The sequence below is a fragment of the Balaenoptera borealis genome (assembly GCF_965194805.1).
Source record: "Balaenoptera borealis genome assembly, chromosome: 1".
NCBI classification, from domain to species: Eukaryota; Metazoa; Chordata; class Mammalia; order Artiodactyla; family Balaenopteridae; genus Balaenoptera; species Balaenoptera borealis.
This window is the reverse complement of record NC_138860.1, coordinates 146,566,851-146,588,812: the sequence shown is the minus strand read 5'-3', so window position 1 is coordinate 146,588,812 and position 21,962 is coordinate 146,566,851. Positions and strand designations below refer to the sequence as shown.

Genomic DNA, 21,962 nt, shown 5'->3' with positions numbered 1-21,962 from the left:
ATGTTTGCATTGGTTGATCAAGCCTATGTCTGTAAAACTACTGTGTAGGAACAATCAATAGTTAAACTGGCACATAAATAACGCTACAAGGCAGAGACGGAGTAAGCTTGGATTCTTGACTCTTGGAAGACACGAACACATGGGCTACCTTATCGATACACATTTGGGGCATAGAGCAAACATTTAAGATCACTAATACATGAAAGGTTGTCCCTTTTTGCCTCACATCTTTGAGCCCTTTCTGTTCCAGAAAAATCAGTTTTCCAAATGTACAACCCAAAGCCGCTGCGCTTCTTCTACGGTGACGGGTTCCAGCTCCCAGGCTCTCCAGCGTAAGTTCTCCTGCCAGGGGTTCCGCAAAACCCACCCTTTTCATTCTGTTATTCCTACTCCTGTGTTTCCACACCCCTCCCTCCGTCTCATCAAGCATTTGACAGGAAGTGGGTCTTTTCTGGTCATGGAAGTTTGTGCTTAATAGGTGAAGTTTAGATATATCAAAATGAAGAACAGGGAATTCCCTGGTGGTCCAGTGGTTATGACTCGGTTCACTGCCAGGGCCCAGGTTCAATCCCAGGTCAGGAACTAAGATCCCACAAGCCGCATGGCCAGAAAAAAGAAAAAGGAACAGGAAAAAGAAAAGAAAAAATAAAGAACAGAAAAAAAAAATGAAGAATAGAATCCACCAGAATTTAAATTATTTTCTCTTCCTTAAGCTCCATCATTGAGCTTTCCCCCGTGCTTACAGCCCTTCTCTACCTGAACTGGACTCCTTCTGTTGGTCAGTGTGTTGCTGTTTAGAATATCTGTAAAGGTGAGTATTAGAAGTTTCACTTCAGGGAAGGTCAAATGTAAAATCCTGTGTGCGTGATGGAGGAGAGGAAAGTCATGTGTGCGTGAACACATTGGGAAGTACTTTAAGTTTTGGTTAACTAAACGTTGAGCTCCTTGAGCAGGAATTGTGCTGGTTAACTTTATAGCTCCATCAAGCTAGCACGTAGCAGGTGATCAGTAAATATTGCAATTAAGTGAGTGAATGAATGAATTCACGAATGTGGTTGCTTTGGGTCTTGAAAGAAAACCACTGGTCTTCAGGTCAGGCATGTTGCTAGAATGGGAACGTCCACGTGTACCTTGGAGGCTCATTTTACTTTTCTGCTCAAAGACATACCACGTTGTTAAGTCCACATTTTAGAGGCATGCCAATGAAGCAGACAGAGGAAAGATAACAGCTTCCGAAAGCAACTTTCGAGGCTTTGGAAAGCAAATCTCACTGTATGGAGAAACTTCATACTTCCTCCCATCCATCTCATAGTCCCTCTTCTCCTCAGAGAGTCCCAGGGCGCTTTTCCAATCCCACATTGCTCTGTGCTGAAGCCAAAGCCCAGTTTCCTGCTTCAAAAGGCCCTTTGTTTGGACTCTATTTCCAAATCAGCGCATCCTGAGCTTGAACCCTCTTGCTTTTGAGAACTCTGATGCCTTGGCAGCAGAAGCCTTTGCCAGCAGGTTTGTGGTCCTCACAGCTTTCAAAATCCTCAGTGTGAGGGTATGTCTATAGCTAAAAACTCTTTTCATGGGAGGAGGGGCAGAGAAAGTATTATTTTAAGAGTTGCAAAAACAACTGCAAATTGACTCTTTAGTCTTTCATTGCTACCAGAAGACTGAGAACTTCTTGTTCCATTGTATTCAATTAAAAGGATAGTTTTAATGAACTTTAAATGATATTGGTTCATAGGCTCTGCTCAATCTCTTGGGCAAGTTTTGCCTCAGAACACTGGAATGCATTAAAGACAAATTTCCAACATGTTCTCTCCAAATTGGAAAACACCTTCCTTCAGCAAGCGCAGACAGAAAGGTAACTACATCTGTACAGCTGCTCGATGATTCCCTGGAAGGACTCCAAAGTTATTTTTGGCAGATCAGGTAAACTGCATCTAATCCGTACTCTGTACACTACACATCCTATAAATCCAGGTAGCACTCTCTCTTATTCCTTGTGAAGCTTGCCAACTGTGACAGAAAACAGTTTCTAAACAAAAAGGTTTTAAGGGAGTAGGGTAGAGATTAATGTGGAAGAGCCTGCTGTCTGCATCTCCCAATCCTGGGACACTCTGTCAGATAGGAATTGTTGTCCTTATTTTACAGATGAGGAAACTGAAGTTCAGAAAGGTTACAACCCTGGCCTCGGGTTGTAAGCTAGCAAATGGTGGAGCCAAGATTTGAGTCCAGAACTGTCCCCCAGGACACATCCTCTTTCCATTGTGCCACATTGCCTCTGAAAGTTTAAAACTTTCTAACTCTTGAGCTTAAACTGTGGGAACTTCTTAGGGTCAATCTCTTTATCTCTCCTCTTATGTCGCAACCCTGTACAGGATTCAGCAATTCAACATGGATCAAGACATCTAACCGTGAAGCCATGTCCTAAGTGTGAAGTCTTTTATATTTGATGACCTCAGCAGAGCTTAAAGATCATCTAACTCAAGTGCCCCATTATTTAGGGAAGGAAAGTTAACCCAAGAGAAAGTAAGTGATTGAAGGTCGCTACCTAGTGTCACAGCTGGAAGGACTTGAAATGAGAAGGTGAAAGTTCCCCAAGGTTGGCGTAGTGAGGGTGTGGGCTGAGCAGAAACCAGACGAGAGATGAATACTCTTTCCCACAGGCAGAGAAGAAGGGGAAGGTGCTGGAAGAGCAAAGGCATGACCCAAGGCCAGAAGGCAGACATCTGTGGGGTGTGTCCAGGAAACAACCAATATGGATGAAGGTGGATGCCAGTGAGAAGACCTGTGTATTCAAAATAAGGCTGGCAGGAACTACAAACTGTTAACAGTAGCTGCCTCTGGGGAGTGGAATCTGGAGGGATGGTGGGAGGGTTATCCACTTTTAACACAATCATATTTTTGGAATATTTTTTACTGTAAGAGTGCTTTGGGATGTTATGTTAAGGTTTTAAAGGCTCTGTAGATTATGACACATGGGGTCATCATCTGATTTGCAGAATAACCAAATCCACAGCATAAAGGGATGTTTTAACATATGGCAAATATTCGATTTAAACTTGAACCTGCACAAGGTAAGGGTTTTAGTTGCTCTGGATTTTACTCATTTTCTAAGAGACTGAGCTTCTCTGAGCCTAGTTTTCCCATCTATTCAAAGGGAGTGGGCAGGGGAAAACGATTGATGCTTAGGCCCCTCCAATCCTGCGTTCTAAGATTATTCTAAAGGGTGGTCATTGTACCAATGGTTAGAGCTGAGGCAGAGGAACCACTCTGCTCAAGAAAGGTCTTCAGTGCAATGCCTTCTTTGACAATGGTGCCTAAGAGCATTCTCCTGAGTTGCCCATCCAAACAACTGTGACGAGACTGCCCCCAGGCCCCCCAGTTCGATTCTGTTACCTCTGTACTGTGTCTGTGTTGTATTTCTAGAGCTGCATCTGACCAGTGTCTCCTCTAGAAGACCCTAGAAGAACTACATCCAATTCATCATTAGACCCCAACAGCAAGCACAGTACTTGGTACATGAAAGGTGCTCAATGAATATTGCTTGAAGTGATGTACCACCACCATTTATTCAGGAGCTTTTAATTATGAAACTGATTGATATGATTATTAATGTTAATAACGACTTACCAGCAGAGTACCAAACATAGCCGATGCTGGGTTAAATTTATAGGAAGGTAGATTTTATATTAACATAATATTCTGAACAATTAGAACTGCTATAAAATTTACCATCACTGAAATTATTAAGCAGAGGCTTGACACTAACCAAGAAAAGATGGTTTAGAGGGATTGCCCCAGATGCGGGTGAAAGTAGAAAGATTGATTAAATGGTCTTGAAGCCTGAGTTTTGAAATAAGATACACAGATCTGGGGTTAATTCCTAGTAACTAACCTCTTCATGCCTCAGTTTTATCATTTATAAAATTGGAGTAATCCGCCCATTCCACAAGGATATCACAGGGATCGAATAAAACACATTAGGTGCTCTGTACTGTTAGTTCCCTTCTCTTCTGAATCAGACATTTTGGTACTACATTCTCAGCCCTCTCAAAATTATGAAAAGCAAGATTAACCCAGATTAATACCTAAAAAGGTAAACATACAAATGTGCAGTGTCCTAGTATACAAAGGGATTGTTTTTAAGTTTTTCCAATGGTAAAAGCTATGAACCAAATACTTTTGAAGGGACAGAATTAAGAAAAAGTACAGCAATATGATCAAACAGAAAAGATATGAAAGGAGAAAATCCTTCCCTTCCTCCTTCAATGTGAACTTCATAATATTTTAAGGAACGGAGATAGAGATTTCAGAGGAAATGCCCAGTTGGACAAAAGAACAAGAGAATTCTCCATGCTGGAAGATTTAACTGTCCCATTTCACAGATGAGACAACAGAGTCACAGAGAGGGAAAGTTACTTGGCTAAAGTGACTCTTTCCCCAACAGGATGTGTCTGCTCTCCTCATTCAGAGCCTCTCCTTAAGGCACCACTAGGATGAGAAAAATCACTCATCCTAAAATACAGCCCTGGCTTTTAGGGTAAGTTCAATTTCTTTTTTAATGGAAGCTATTATGGTTGGTACAAATTCAGTCTGTTGATCAAGTTCAAAACACTGCATGAATGCAAAATTGAACTTAAAATATCTAGCTGCCTTTAGTTAGCTACATACGCCCAATATCTCAGGTTAGTTATTTATTATGGGCTGTTATAAACTCTAGAAAGCGAAGGCTTTTTTCCATTCCATTACACTGATTTGCAGGAAGTATGTCTTAAGCATCCAGTGTTTAGCTTTATAATTATACTTAATAATAATTCAGCCATTTATAGGAAGAAGAGATACTGTGCCCATGGCTACCTTAGGACTATGGTAGGATAAGCAACAAAAATTTTATTTTTCTTTTTGCTTCTTGTCTATATTTACTAAAATAATCTTTTATTGACATTTTCTTCAATGTCTTGACTTTAATAAAAATTTTCAAGCACCTGTTATATACAAGGGAATCATAATCTATTAAGATGGAACTGTACAAAACCATAAAACAAGCCAAAAAATTTGACACAAGAAAGGTCAATACAAAGTGCTATGATAGCCTGAAGAAGGGCTAATTCTGCCCAGAGGAAATCAGAAAAGTCTTCACAGAGGGGGTGGCGCTTGAATTGATTGTAAGAGGTGAGTAACACGTATCAAGCAAAGAGAAATGATTTGGTGGGAAAGTTCCTGGAAGAGCCACAGAATGGAGATGTCTGGGACAAGGGCATAAAGGGGGGAAGTGGAGGGGGATGGGAAGGGAATGGGGAGCAGAAAGGGTTGGTGCGGGCCAGATTCTGAAGGGTCTCAAATATACTAGTAAGTTTTATTCTGTAGTCCACGAGGGGTCATAAAAATCATGAAGAGAAGGGCCTATGTGATCCGAATTACAGTTTTGAGAAACGATTCCTGTATAGTTACTGCATAAATAATATACGGGGGGACACTATCCCCCTAAAAATAAGATCTGTAAAGGAATGTTTTCAGATATAGGTGTATGACAGCATGCACTTAAAATGGGATAGAAATAGGGAGAATGGAGGAGAGCAGATTCAGAAGACTATATATATATATATAGACACATATATATATCCATTGTACAAATATGACTTTACAGTTTCAAAGCATTTTCCTATATATATGTGATACCATACCCTTGGTCTCAATAGCTCCATGAGGTAGGCAGGGAATGAATCATCATCTCCATTTTACCATTCCTAAAGTGGCAGGGATCACCCAGCTAATACAGCAAAGTTGGGAACACAGCCCAGGATCAGTGTGGAGCTGCCTCTTAGACTTTCTAAGACTCTTTAAAATTTCATTTAATGATCAGCTCAAGACACCTGGCCACATTTTCTCCAAGAATGAATGTGTGTCTATCTTCTCAACTTCTCTCCTACACTTTGAGGGCAGGATCTGCCTCTAGTATTTCTTTGTTATCTCTTTGTATTTATCTCAATAAATACCGAAGGACAGATAAGATGGACAGCTGAGTCCCAGGACTGTTCTCATCTGTAGTTTCCCCTGACCACAGAGGATGATAAATAGGCAATGATCCATTTTCCCCTTGCTTCTGTGAGCATTTCCCATTCATCACCAGTCCACAGTGGAGGAACAGCGCTTGCCATGACTCCTGTGATCTAAGCTGCCTCCTGCCAGCTGCTCTGCATTCTAATTGTGAAGGATCTGGACAAAACGGGCTTGCTCTCAGTCCTGTTTAACTTTTCCATTGGTCTGTGTTTGTCAAAGCTTCATGCCAACTCTGTCAGAAAAAGAAATGCCACAAAACTTCTTTGAGGAAAGGGAAAAAAAGACCTACTTTATACACTTGCTCTCATGCAAATCACACTCCCATTCAAATCCCAGCTGAATAGGAGTCCTGCAATAGCCTGGGAAATACACAGAGCCTCTAACCCAAGTGTAGGCTGCTTCACTCAAATTGTTGCATTTCCCTGCCTTTTTAACTCCTTTGGAGAAAACCGATAGGAAGAATTAACAATACAATCCGAAGTTGCTATCCCCCAAAGTCATGCCATTTCTGTACGAAATCGGCAAAGTAGTCCCCTGCCATGGTTTTCTGCCCTTTTCTTCTCAGGCTCTACAGAATTGGAGTTGGGATGCTCTGTGACATATTTTCAATCAAAGCGGATGCATGGTCCAAGCTACCAGCTCCAAATAGATTCTAGCAAAGCAGTTCCCCTGGAATCTCAGCAAACAGTCTCTGCTAGTGATGAAGTAGCTGAATTATTAATACAATGTGTTATGCCACCCACCAAAAAGAGCTGAGACAGGCAGAGCCGACCAGGTTCTGAGAAAACTGAAATGAACTCCAACCCCCTCCTCCTCCACAGGTTGTTGTGAAATTCAAGCCAGTTAACAAGCCCCTTGCATGACTGCCTGCCAGGGATGTACAGCAAAGTTCATGCCCTTCCCCCTTCCAGCCCAGAGGTTTTGAGTCTAATCTTTATCCTCTAGGAATTTACAAAGAAACAGGCAATACTAAAACGGGCAAAAGGCTTTAACCCGCAAATCACACTTGAACACTTGACAAGGTCTGGTCATTTCATTTTAAAATTTTCTGGCTGGCTTGCTTGGTTCATATGCTTGTTATTGAAAATAGCAGTCGGTGCAAATTTCAAGGCGAGTCTTCACTGTGGGAGGAAAGAGGAGACACAGGTGCTGGCTGGTTCTTGTCCCAGGCATGCCACCGTTTTCCAGATGCAGGAGCCCCAGCAAGTTCCTCGACCTTTCCCAAGGGCAACTGCCGCATCTGTAAAATCAGTTACAGCAGTATCTCCCCTCCACAGTTGCAGGCTTTGATGAGATGCGTGAATGTGCCTGACTATAGTGCAAGGGTTCAAAAATGTTCCTTTCCCAGACTTTTTCCTGTTGACATTTGGAGAATGATATCCTGGGTTGGGTGGTTTGGGTGTTTTGTTTTGCGGGCTTTTCAGGGCTGGGGAGCTGAAGAAAGAGCTAGAATGAGAAAAATGAATTGAGGCAAGAAGGATATTTACGTTCAAATTCTCAGATGCATATGTTATCACTTGGTAGAACTATTCAATGAAAGGGATTATTAATTAATAATAAATGTTTGGATTTCACAGCTGAGGTCAACACAACCGCAAACAACCAATTTAAAGCAAAATTATAATTAAAAGGTCTTCAACTCCATCAGCGGCCTTTGGAAAATTAAACCCTAAAATCAAGAGGGCTTATTTTCCCCTGGGATTGAAAGCCCTGTATTTTGAATGCTTTGACTCAAGAAGTATACTTTAATTTCCCAGCCAGCCCCAGAGAATTCTGCATTCACACAATGCCTACAGTACAGACCGTCCAAAGCAAAGGTTTACTAGGGTGAGTGGGACCCATCATCCCTCCTGCTGTGGCATTGGAGCCACTCTCTTCAAACAGATTTAAATGAGAAAACTGCTACACAAAAGATTCAAGTATAATAGCCCCCCCGCCTTATTTTCGGGGGATACTTACAAGAGCTCCAGTGGATGCCTGAAACCGTGGGCAGTACCGAACCCTATACGTACCACGAATTTTCCTGTACATACATCGTTATGATAAAGTTTAATTTAAATTAGGCACAGGAAGAGATTAACAACAATGACTAATAAAATAGAACAATTACGATAATATACTGTAATAAAAGTTATGTGAATGTTGTCTCTCTCTCAAAATATCTGCTTGTACTGTAGTCTCCCTTCTCGTGATGATGCGAGATTATAAACTGCCTACGTGATGAGATAAAGTGAAGTAATGACGTAGGTATTGTGACACAGCGTTAGGCTACTATTGACCTTCTGATGATACGTCAGAAGGAGGACCATCTGTATCGGGTGATCCTGGATCATCAAGTCATAACAATGTGGACGGTTGGATGTCAGTAGCTGACCATGTCACCAGTTGGGGATCCTGGCGAGAGATTTGATCACGCTACTCAGACAGCGTGCAAGTTAAAACTTATGATTGTTTATTTCTGGAATTTTCCATTTAATATTTCTGGACTGAGGGTAACTGAGAACATGGAAAGGGAAACAGCAGATAAGGGAGGACTACTGTAAGTTGGTGACACCTTTGGAAATATTTTTAAATCTCAGCCTGCCAGAAGTTCCTCCCTTTGATTGCGATACATATGGCTGCTTCAAAAGAAGACACTAGGCATTTAATCAAAATATCCACTAAGGCGAAGATGACAGCAAGACACATGCAAAGATGAGAAAGAATGTACTAGGCCATTCCTCCCTAGAAGCCTACGAAAGTCAAAATGACCAAAACAGCTACTTTGGGCCAGTGTCTAATGAAATCCACTGTGGGGCTGGAAGCACTCCTGCCACTTCCTGTCAGTGGTTGCTAACTTTACAACAATGTGGGTCATTTGTGGGGAAGAGGCCACTGGGGGAAGTTCTATTTACTGCATTTAATGAAGATGCCGCATCCACAGCCACTAACCAGAGAAGCTCACAATTTCTCAGTGTGACCCAAAGGTTACACCAAACCACCAAGACAGCAGACAGAGCCCACGGGACAAACAGGGTCACTAGCAGAGAGACCCATTACTGCTCCCTGATATGAGTGACAAAGGCCTTGTTCAAGTCTCTCCTTCCTTTAAGAAGCCTTCCCAGGATCCAGCGGGCTTCCTCTGCCCTAAATCCACAGAGCTGCTTGCCCATTCTAGAATGTCCAACCTTTTCACCATCAAAGATGCCTTGCAGTTCCTTCTTGACCCTCTGTGACATCTAGAAGATGTCTTTATTTACCAGGTAAACTATATTTAAATCATTTCTCCACTTCTGTTAATCAAAGCATGGGAAGTGTCAATCACATCCCCTGATGAGTGGAAATAACCAGCAAGACCAGAGTGATCTGCCAGTGTCACACCACATTCAGATCACAGCACAGAACGTCAGTGCTTTGACCAGTCCAGGCAGAGGCTGATGTTCTCAGTTAGTCTAGGCAAGTTAATCATTGAAAAATGTACAGGACGTGTTAGGTATTTTTGTTTGAAGTCCTAAAAAGAGCACGAGATGCCCTGTGATTGCCCTAACAGACCTTGGCAGGTCCAGAGAACCCAGGGTGAGAATCATGAGTCTAACTCATTTTGGACAATTCATCACGTGTTGCTGATGTGAAAGCTGGCAGGGAATGGTGGGGAAAACCTGGGCTTCAGAAACACTTGAAGAACAAAAGCAGGAGAGCCTAACAGTTAAGAATGGCCTCAAAGCAAGAGGGAGGAGATATGGGGATATATGTATACATATAACTGAGTCACTTTGTAATACAGCAGAAACTAACACAGCATTGTAAAGCAATTATACTCCAATGAAGATGTTAAAAAAAAAAAAAAGAAGGGCCTCATGAGACAGACTTTTCAGGTCTGACCCCAACTCAAACTCACCTGCTGTGTAACTTCTGGTGAGTTATTTTTTAACGTCTCTGAACCTCAGTTCTGTCAATGGAGAGAATAGTAATAAAGACTTCATAGGCTCATTGGGAGAATTAAATAAGAGAACGCATGCACACTGCTTTGCCCAGTGAGAGGTACATACTTGCACTCAATAAATGTTAGCAATTGTCATTATTTAGTCAGGCTTGCTTGAGTCCAAATCCCAGGCCTAACACATATTAGCTGTGTGAACTTGAGCAAATTATTTACCCTCTCTGAGTTGCAAAACCGGTTATTGACATCTACCTTATTCTGTTATTGCAAAGATTAAGTGAGATATCATCTAAAACTCCTAATAATAAAGGTTGAGTGCCTTTTCCTCACCTTCTTGTATTATATGTGGTTTAATTTTTCACGCACTTATAGCTTAATCTTCACTGTAATTTTCAACTTGACGCTCCAACCAGTTTCTAAAGATCTGTGCTTGAGTCTTATACTCTTTAATATCACCCAGCATCCAGCACATGAATCTAAAAGATGCACAGTAATATTAATTTTTGAGATGATAATCATGTATACAGCCATATCTCCAGGGTGGAAAGGGGATGGGGGGAAAAAAAAAAATCAACCTTATCAGGAACTACAGTTCTATTTCATGGTCTTAAAAATATCGTAAGGCTAATCCAAGGAATATAGATTTTTAATATTTGTACTTCTAACTGTTTTCAGGGTACTCTGAAGATCTAAGGCTGCTTTTCATTTTGCTGAAGCAGGAATCTGCTTGTGACACACCCTGGTTTGTGGAAGTATGTTACTCAGCGGGTGAGGGGGTCTAGCTGACTACCAGCATCTATTCCTCAGGCAGCTTTATTGTTCTGTGCTCACTCATCTTAAACCCAGTGACACTGCTAAACTGATTGAAAACTTTGTTTCTTTGTGAAAAATTCTCTGACAAACAAAGCAGCACTAGAGTGGTTTCATGAATATGTTAATTCCAAAGGTCTTCGGTAAACCTTTTGTATTTTTTCCATACATATTTTAATTAATCTTAAGATACTTCCAAAATGGTGTAGGCACTATGGAAAATAGTTTGGCAGTTCCTCAAAAAGTCAAGCACAGTAGCCATATCGTCCTGCATTTCCACTCCTAGGTAAATATAACCATGAGAATTGAAAATCTATGTCCAATAGCACAGGGAGATCAGCTCGGTGCTTTGTGACCACCTAGAGGGGTGGGATAGGGAGGGTGGGAGGGAGGGAGACGCAAGAGGGAGGAGATACGGAGATATATGTATACGTATAGCTGATTCACTTTGTTATACAGCAGAAACTAACACACCATTGTAAAGCAATTATACTCCAATAAAGATGTTAAAAAAAAGTAGATGAAGTACTAATACCTGCTGAACACACATGCTGAACATACACGCTACGATATGGATGAACCTTGAAAATATTATGCTGAGTGAAAGGCAAAGAAACAGAAAGTGTATCAGTAGTTGCCATGGGATGGGGGGAGGAGGAAGGTAAATGTGGAGTGACAGTTAATGGGTACAGTTTTTTCATTGTTGCAGTGATAAAAATGTTCTAAAATTGATTGTGGTGATGGTTGCTCAACTCTGTGCATATACTAAAAGCCAGTGAATTGAACACTTTAAGTGAATGAATGTTATGGTACATGAATTAGATCTCAGCAAAACTGTTTTAAAAATACCATTATAACTCAAGGAAAACCGTTTCTCTAAACCAAGAGGATTTCCAATGGCCCATTTATTTTAAGGGGCTTTGAGAAATTTAAAGATTCCAGAGCAAAATATAAATTAATTAAATAAATAATTTATGTATATAAAAAACTTACAGCCTCATCTTTCTAATAAGGCTCTGAACATAAAGAAGCACTTACTAATCCTATAATACAGGCTTCGTAAGTCTTCTACAAACACTGCATTTAAAGTGTTTGTGGAGGGAGAGGCATCACCATGGTTCAGAGGCTCCCAACCAGGAGATCAGGAACCCCACTGCCACCACCATCCCCCTCACCACCACCCCCCAATCTCCTTTAATCTCCTTGTCACCCATCCTTCTCCTCTCTGTCCCCAGTACCTCAGGTTCATCTCTAATCTGCCTCCCAACTGATCTCCCTCCTTGGCCTCCAATTTCCCTCCCCTCAAACACAAATCAGATTAAATTAATCCCCTCTTAAAAACTGCTCATGAATATGTTAATGCCAAACGTTGTCTGTAAAACTTTTGTAATTTTTTTTCCTTACACATTTTAACTAACCTTACGATACTTCTAAAATGGTGCAGCTACTATGGAAAAACAGTTTGGCAGGTCCTTAGAAAGTTAAACACGGAGTTACCATATGACCGGCAATTCCACTCCTAGGTATATACTGGGTTTGGTTTCTGTATGAAATTTTCCATAATAAAAAGAAAAATGAAAACAAAAATACAACCTCATTCACTGGTCCTCCAAATTAAAGTTCAAGTCCCTTAGCGGCCTGCCATTTATAGCTCCCCTTTTTAATCTGGCTCCTATCTCTCCAGCCTCATCCCCAACATGCTCTTTCCCTGCCAACTCAGTGCAAATACACAGCACTTACACTCCAGCCTCCAACCACTCACCCTTCCCAAAAACGTTCTTGTTTATAAGTCTCAGCATCCGTTGCTCCCTCTGCTGCAATACCCTTTCCCACTCCGTGTAATGTAGGCTATTATTTCTCTAACAAGACCCAGCTCCAAGCCCTCAGGCAAACTCATTGCTTTTCACTGTGCAGCTATAGCCCCTCCCTTACCATGCCCAAATCAGCAGCACTAAGTGTGTAAAATTACACAAAAGTCTGTTACCCTTTCCCAGCGTGGGAATTCATAAAGCACAAGGAACCCCACCCACCAACCCCACCCCAGGGGAAGAAGGGACTGAGCTGTGTTGCACATAGTAGATGCTCAAGAAAGAACTGCAGAAGACAAGACATACTTGAAAGACAGGTGCAAACATAGACTTAATTAAATAGGCTCTTTAGAAATTATACTGATTGATGCTAATTTGGGGGCCAGATATAAAGAAACCATCAATGAGAACAGCTTCCTTCGTGTCAATATAATCATGTGTATTATGTGCTTTAGGGATACATAAACAGGAACCAAAGCATACTGCTTATTATGACAAGGCGCTTACACTGATTTGCATTTCTCCGCAAAACTCTCTAAGCATATAATTTTGTTAATTTGTGACAAACCTCAGAAACACACTTCCCACCAATACTGTGATTGCAACGTATACTCTCAAAGCACACAGAAATCATCAAGATCCTTTCATAAGGTGCCAACTGGATGTTATGTGTGTTGTTTGGTTTGGTTTGTTTTAAATTTGGGAATTTTAATGCACATCATAATTTATAATTTAACTTGGACCTAAAGGAAGAATAGTTTCACAAGGATGTTTCAGAAACTGACCTAGCCTTCTTTTGAATGTTGGGACCACCAGCTCATGCATGACCTTGAAAAAATCATTTCATCTGAGACTCAGTTTCCTCCTCAGTCAAAAACAAACACTTTGAAAACGTGGGCTTCTCTTTCTTCTCTCCTGGGACACGTCATTTGAAAAAGATGGTGCCTGTTCAAGTTCAAATCAGTCAGCAGTGATCTTTGGTAACAAGCACCTTCTAGAACAAGGGCCAGTTGGAAGAAAAGTGATATATCAAAAAAGCTGCCTAATCCTTAAATTTGCCCCATGTGTCTCTGCCCTCACTAAACTATCACCCTCTGATTTGGGTTAAAAGTTAAACCTGTTTGTCTTGTTCCTCTTTTAATTGACCCAGGAAAGAGAAAAATGAGAATAGGGCTCTCTGGAGAACTACCTCATACATGATAATCAAGTTTCAAACTGACAAGTACACACCAGAAAAGCAAAATGGTATAAAGGCAAGACCTTGGTTCTAGGTCCTGCCCTTTCACTATCACCAGACAATTACTAACCAGTCCAAGCATCCAAGTCTTCCTATGTGAATCAAGGGCACTGACTAGGACGTGGTGACAATGACAACAGCAGCTGGTGAGTGCACAGCGCCATACACTATACCAGGCATCGCCTCACAACTTCACAACACATATTATCCCATTTTACAAATGAGAAAACCGAGGCCTCAGAGACAGTCACAACTTGCCTAACCACGTACAGCTAATAACCCTAAGCAAACTCCCACCTATCTGTCCCCAAAGCCTGGGCTTCCCCCTTGGACCTCCCACCTGTCCCCTGTTCAAAGAGGCCGATTTTTCTGACTGAGATAAAAAATGACTTGGTATTGTTGATAATGAAATCCCCAAGGTACTTTCAAATTCTAAAGCATCCATGAATCTAGGCACTAAAGAATTGCTCCGATGGAATTTTCTTTATTACGTCCACCGAGAGACTCAGTCAGCACACTCCAAGCTGTTCTGCAACTATTTATATTGGGCCCTGCAGAACATATTTGTACATATTTGGACTCAAGAAAATGGAAATAAGTGAAATGGAATAGAAAAGAGGGAGTCTTCATTGCATTAACTGCATTGAAAAGTGGGCAGCAAGGTAAGCTGACAAGAGTTCTGGAAAACTTAGTGACTACTTACCAGCTGGGCACCGTTGTGCAAGTTACTTAACTTCTCTGAACTGCAGTTTCCTCCTCTCTAAAAGGAATCTAATATCTATATTACATGGTTGGCCTGAACAATAAATATGTTCACTACCACAGTTATTCCCCTCCTCAAGAGATATGGAGCGTGCCCTGGGTGACAAGCATTTTGATTATTTTCAATCATGTTGCTCTTTTTAGTTATTTTTTCTTCCTCTGGGCTTTCAAAAGACACATATAAGAGTTGACCCTAAAATAGGCTATTTGTCCAAAATTCCCTGCCCGACAAAGGTGTATTTGTCTTTCCCTTAAGATGATATAGCCACGTCCCTTCCAGAGGGGAAGAAGGTAACCACCAAAGACTCCTGAGGTTCCCGCACTGTGACTTTTCCCAAACCTGCCACTGCTTTTCTCTGGCTAATAGAAAACATTTGTGTTCCCTCTATCTGGTTTTTTCTTGGGATTCTCTTCACAGTTGTTTCCCCTAATATATTTCAGGCAACTTTGCTGCCAAAAAATTAAATTCATAGAACCATCGAGGAGTAAGAACACTGGGAAGGAAAGGAAAATTCTACTATTACTATGAATAATAAGAGCCACATAATACCCGATAATGATTTAGTGCTTTTTAACTCTTCGAAGTGCTTTCAGATTTGTGATCTCATCTGAGCTTCACCATATACGAGTGTCATAAGGTTTGCTTTTGTATTTTACAGATGAGGAAACTGAGGCCTGAAAGGTTAAATAATTTTTGCCCAAGCCACATGTGTAGATGACTTTATGTCAGGATTCAAACCCAGACCTGGGTGAATCCAAAGCTTGCGTTGTTGCTACAATACTTTGCCAAGCTAACTTTGATCTTTTAAAGGCTCTCTTTAGAAGTCTAATTCATTCATTTCACTGTTTACTCATATACAAACTTCAATATCTCAAAAGAAAATATGTATAGAGTTAACACTTCATTTATCCAAAGTGGTCACTTGGCCTACAACACTACAGAGAACTCAGTTTAAAAATAAATAAAAATCCCAGCCTCTTAGCAGTTAGGAGACACCAGCAAGTCCTTGCACTAAAAATCAGACCTTCAGGCCAGCACCCAGAGGTAATTTTTCCTTTTGAAAGAATTCTAACAATCTTAAATATTTTTTTTTTAATTGGAGTATAGTTGATTTACAATGTTGTGTTAGTTTCAGGTGTAAAGTGATTCCGTTACACATATACCTATATTCATTCTTTTTCATATTCTTTTCTCATATAGGTTATCACAGAATATTGAGTTGAGTTCCCTATGCTATACAGTATGTCCTTGTTGGTTATCTATCTTGTATACAGTAGTGTGTGTATGGTTATCCCAAGCTCCTGATTTATCCCTCCCCTCCACGTTTCCCCTTTGGTAACCATAAGTTTGTTTTCCATATCTGCAAGTCTGTTTCTGTTTTGTAAATAAGTTCATTTATATCATTTTTTTTAATAGACAATAACTAACCTTTCTTAGCAGTTAAGTATTCTAAATTTTTATTTATTTATTTATTTATTTATTTATTTATTTATTTATGGCTGTGTTGGGTCTTCGTTTCTGTGCAAGGGCTTTCTCTAGTTGCGGCAAGCGAGGGCCACTCTTCATCGCGGTACGCGGGCCTCTCACTATCACGGCCTCTCTTGCGGAGCACAGGCTCCAGACGCGCAGGCTCAGTAGTTGTGGCTCACGGGCCCAGTTGCTCTGCGGCATGTGGGATCTTCCCAGACCAGGGCTCGAACCCGTGTCCCCTGCATTGGCAGGCAGATTCTCAACCACTGCACCACCAGGGAAGCCCCATTTATATCATTTTTTTAAATTAGATTTCACATATGAGAGATATCATATGATATTTGTCTTTCTCTGTCTGACTTCACTTAGTATGATAATCTCTAGGTATCTTGAATATCTTTACTGGAAAAGACAGGTGTACTGGCCACAAACAGAAAGAAAAGTACAGACAACCTAACAATTCAAAAAGTGCCAGAACATGCGATCCCTCTATATAAACCAACTGCCCTTCCTCAACTGCCTTTAAGACATTAGCTATTAAACAACACAGTGATTCTCAAATTGGCCTGATAAGAATCACCAGAAGCTTTTATAAAACAGAATCCTAGGCCCTGGTCCAGAGCCTAATGAATTTGAATCTCCCAGGAAGGAGCCTGAGAATCTGCATGTCACACCAGATGGGTCTCCTTATTAGCTGAGTTGGTGAAGTACTGACACAGTAGGCATCCCCCAAATTATCACTCCTCAAATAATGTGTACCAGGTTGAAATGACACCTAGGGCAGGGTGTCTCCATAAATATAACTGCCTACACGGGGAAGAAGCCCTCAACCATGGTATCATTAGCATCATGCTATGAACAGGGCTTGCCAGCCCAAACAACTGCACAGGAAGGGGGAAAGAAAGAATCTCAAATTGACAGGAAGTCAAAAGGGCTAAAAGTGGAAAAGGCCACCAACTCTGGCTTTAACAGCCTCCCACAAAGGCAGCTATACCCCCATGGTATATCTCAAGTATAAGAGAAAGGGATGGAAGAACTAAGGAGAAAAAAAACGAAAAACAAAAAAAACTAGCCAATCCAGACAATAAAGGTTTTCAACCATCCTGGAAGAGTCAGCAGGGCTTACCTACGAAAAGGAGACTCCCTCCTCATTTCAACCCATGCATGATGCTTCTTGGCTGGGAGGTTCACCCATTACTTAATGAAAATCTGTTTCTATATTCTCTGGTTTACATGGTAGATTAAGCTATCAAAACCTATTGGGTTATTAAAAACACATACTTAGTGAATATAATAACTGAGTAACAAAAAGAAGGGAAAAATCACCTGTTGGGCTTGCTTCCTTGTTTGCTTGTAATTCCTATAAATTTTAGGAAGCAGATGAGAGGACACATCTGGCCAGGGAAAATCTAGCCAGTTTCTCAGCATATTGGGTGAACTCGAGGAAAAGACAGTGCTCATTTTCCCTCCTGAATGAACCCCAATTTAAGCTAACTGTCAGCAATACTTCTTTGATACGAAAACATAAAAATTCAATTGATGATAAATAATCTATGAGAAGCAATGACTGTGTTTCTACATCACAGTTATCTATCAGCACAGACTCATAAAATCGTTAGTGCTAGAAGGGGTCTGAGAGATGATCTAATCCCTTCCCTCTGTGATAATAATCAAGAAACCAAGGCCCACAAAAGTCAAGGGAATGTTCCCAAAGTCACACAGCGACGTGGCGGTACAAGACCAGAGCTCCTATTTCTAGGCCCTCATCCTTGTGATGACTCCCTGAGCTAAGAGACAACCAAGAGCTAAGCACAGCGCACGTACCAGGTACCAGGTAGACATTCAGTAAATCCAGGCGTCATTCCTCTCTACTAGAAATCTGTCCCAGAATGTCGTATGGCAGCCTTTGACATTAGATATCATTCCGTCCAACCAGTCATTTCACTGATAGAAAAAACTGAGACCCAAAAAATCAACTTGGCCACAACCACACAACTAACTGGTGGCATCGGCCGCCCTGGAACCTGAACTTCTGGCTCCAAGTCTCCGGTTCTCTTCACTACATCACACTGCCTCCCTCTCACTATTAAAGGTGAAGAGTTTAATAATAACACATGATAATTTTATTTATCCCATAGATGGAACCAGTTTTAGAATTTTATCTCTGCCATTTAACTGCAAATCAAGAAGCATCCAAAAACATTCTAGAATGACTAAATTATATAACATAGTTGCTGACCAAACAAATTCTCTATTTTTACCCATTTGAGCTTCTTTCTCTTTGCCTCACTGACTGTGTTTCCTGGTAGGGAATGGCACAGGAGTTAAGCCTTTCATACCAAACCTGCCCGAGCATCTGTTCCTTCAAAGGTCTCCCACCTCCACCATAAGCTCAGTTACCCCACCTTCCGGTATCAAAAGCCAAAAGAGGAACAGTCTTTCTGAGCAAACGAACCTTTTCTAAAGAGGGCTCAGAGTATACTGTGAAGATTAGATGGCTCAAAATGCTGCTAAATTTTAGGGGTTGCCTTCTCAGCTGAAGTTTAGATCAACAATGAATAAAAATCATCTGTCTTCAACTTACTGACTGGGCCAATGTGACCTCCTCTTGGAAGTGGATGCTTTATGGTCTTCACTGTAATATCATTATTGAGTTTTTAATTTCATGGTCTCATCTACCTATGATTCTGAGACACAGTATATAAAGACAACCACAAAACCTTCATCAAGGGCTCTGGGTTATAAATTCCTTGCATTTGCCCAAGTTTTGAGAGATGACAAATAACTTTCACATCCAATATTTCCTCTGATCCTCACAGCAATGTAATGGAGTGGCCACTCTGATCACTACCTCGCAGATGGGCTAACTGACTTCAGAGGATGAAGGACCTTGAACAAAGCCCAAGGACAAAAAGCTGGACCTGTCTAACTCTGCCTACCCCTCAAAATGCATGGGTTGGAAGGAGGCACTCAGTAAATATCTGGGGAGGGGGACAAGGAAGAGACGGGACAGAGCAGAGAAGCTCCACATGGATTTACCAAATCCCTGCATTTGTGCTACAGCCGTGCACTGCCATTCGTGCTTTCTTCTGAACCACTGTCTCATGGGGTAAAAAGGCGCCCTCAAAATTTGGGAATTACTTAGTGTTAGAACAACCCCAAATCAAAACGATACCTTGGGGCGACGAGACCGTATCACTGAGCAGAAGAGTTGAACCACCTTTATCCATCTACTTTGGTGCAAATGACTAACTGGAAAATGTGGAGAGGCAGGACTTTCTGTAAACCGAGCTTTAGAATTTTCTAATGATCTGAGTTTCAGGGTTCTTCAGATGAGGGAAGAAAAGGGGGATGGACTCCAGTCATGCTCACTGAGGATTAGAGATCAACTCAAATTGACTTCAGTGTGAATCTCAGTTTTCTCATCTATAAAATGGAGACAATCTCATCATCAGAGTTGAAGTGAAACGTACGTAAACTAATGCATCTGAAAAAGAGGCTAACAGAGCTTAGAAAGACAGTAGATGCTCCTTCCTCTTTGCCTGGGAATATTGTCTGCTGCTCTCTTGTAACCTGGTAGAACAGAAGGAGTACATAAAAAAACAGAAGGCCATACTTTTATGCAACTGAAAGGAAAACAAAATCGATTTCAGAAAAACTACTATGCAAAGATTCATAACTGTGTTTATTTAAAAGCAATAATCGGCAAAGATAGCTATTTTCTGAGACATAAACTCCCATTGGTGATTCTCTGCCACCAGATTCCTTTGGTCCTCAAAGGAGAGTGGACTTCTGTTTTTTTCACCAAGAATTTAACATTCCAAAAAGGTATGTGAAACAAGTTAAACTGCTTGCATATTTCCACTTACATAACATGTATATTGCACATCAGCTTTTATTTTTTCCAGACACAAGGAGAGGAAGCTTGGTATATATTCCTGTGAGAGAATAAACAGAAAAATGTCTCCCTTTTTCATATATTAGGGCCTTGTAATCCAGACCATATGATCAATACACTATATAAAAATTAAATCATACTGACAGTCCCAGGCAAAAAGTGAACCAAGTAGAAACAATTTTTTAGGACTGTGATGTGTGGAATATTAAAATCACATGTTGTGTTAATAATTTTCTTTTAGAAGCCAAATAGAGTTCTCCTGCATAAATTTCTCAAGTAAATGTTTACCTTACAGTGTCTCCTATTAAGGGTGGTCGAGAGGCATTAAATTAGTGATATTGTAATTTGGCCTATGCATAGGGGAGACACTTTGAAAATGACTTGGTTGACATTATGTTAATGGCAAGGCACATACCTTAAAACGGAGAGCTGTGTGCTCCTTATGGTAAAATACAAGGTCCTGGTATCTTATTCACTTTTTTTTTTTAGTAAACAAAAATCATTTGCTCGAAGAGGCCAATAGTGAGTAAACTTAACAAACAGCTAGGTATAGAATATTTGCTTTGGAGGGGACACAAGGGAGAGTTGGGGCAGATGAAGAGCTGAAATGTGCAAACATACACCTTACTTAACACCTTCAATGCACAACAGTGTCTTGGGATTTCTGTGTCCCCCACTAAACTATAGCTGACAGGTGTGTCTTTTTGCAAATTCCTTCACACTCTTTCCTTTGATAAGATACACCATCTCGTGGGACTGCCTTCTGAAATCAGAAGAGTGGAAAGAGGAGGGGAGTACAATAAAACTGTCCGAAGGCTGTCAAGTGTGTTCTAGCTCTGCTTTCCTAATCACCAAGTAGGAGGTAGGAGGGTACAGGGAATAGACAGTCTAGAAAGAATTCACCCTACCACCAGGGAACAAAACACATCAGTGAACACTGGGAAGCCCCAGACAAGTTTACAGCAAACAGCTTCAATGTGTTTGTGTTCCTGGTACTCCCCCGGACCAGGGAAGGTCTCTTAAAAATTCAATAGCTTGGCAAGGAGACTTTAAGTACTCATCTCCCCACTGTGCATAATAAGCCAGTGGCCTTCAGGAAGGTAGGCCCCCCAGTGACAATTCCTTTACATAACATCTTAATGCTGAATTGATACGAAGAGGTGGGAATGGGATTTGCCACCTGAACTACAGTCACCTTTCTTCCCTTCCGCAGAGCACAATTTGATCTTCAGCTGTCTCTGCATATCTAAAGGGGGCCATTCTTATATTTAAACTCCAAGAGTCCCTTCTTTCTCTGACTCTCAAAATTAGCTATGGACAGTCAAGCCAAGGACAGATGGACCTCAGTAAAGATCCTGCTACAGAGTCATGAACACAGGGTCATTGGACTCCAGCCCAAGAAGTCTCTGGTTTGCACACTCTGCATGGACAAATCCATTTCAAAGGGGACTTGAGCTTCCGTGCAGGAGTTCTATTTTAAGGGAACTGAACAGGGAACACAGATGTTTCTTCAGTTAGCAGAGTTGGCAGAACAGCTCCTGGACCAAATCCGAGTTCTTAATGCAGGAAGGGGCCTTAGAGAGCATCTAGTTCAACCCACTCACTCAACTGATGAGGAAACTGAGGCCAGAGAGGCAGTTAGGTGGCACCCCCAGCAAGTGGCAGAGTGGCGGTGTCCTGATGACAAGTCCTGCACGCTTCCCATAACACCATGATTCGCTTAAAAAAAAAAAAAAATCTACACTGACTTCAACCTTGGAACTCCTGTAGATTCTTGTCAAGAGCCACCCCCTGCCCCGGGGGCGAGTTCATAAAGCCTCCTTACCCTCCCACTCCATTCCATTTACTCCTGCTCTTCCAGCTGTGGCTTCCAACTAGTTTGGAAAACAGAAGCGGGCTACAGCCTCAGCTTTCTGGGAGTGCAATTAATTATTAATTATGGTCCCGATGCATGAACCGTGGCTAGCTTTCCCAGTGCCTCAGTTGCCTCATCGGTGAAATGG

The 21,962-nt window shown here is 41.2% G+C and overlaps 1 protein-coding gene across 1 annotated transcript in view; it reads right to left on the bottom strand.

Moving 5' to 3' along the window:
* Positions 1-21,962, bottom strand: part of PLPP3 (phospholipid phosphatase 3) — an 85,141-nt gene that overhangs the window by 61,594 nt on the left and 1,585 nt on the right. The window lies entirely within an intron of this gene.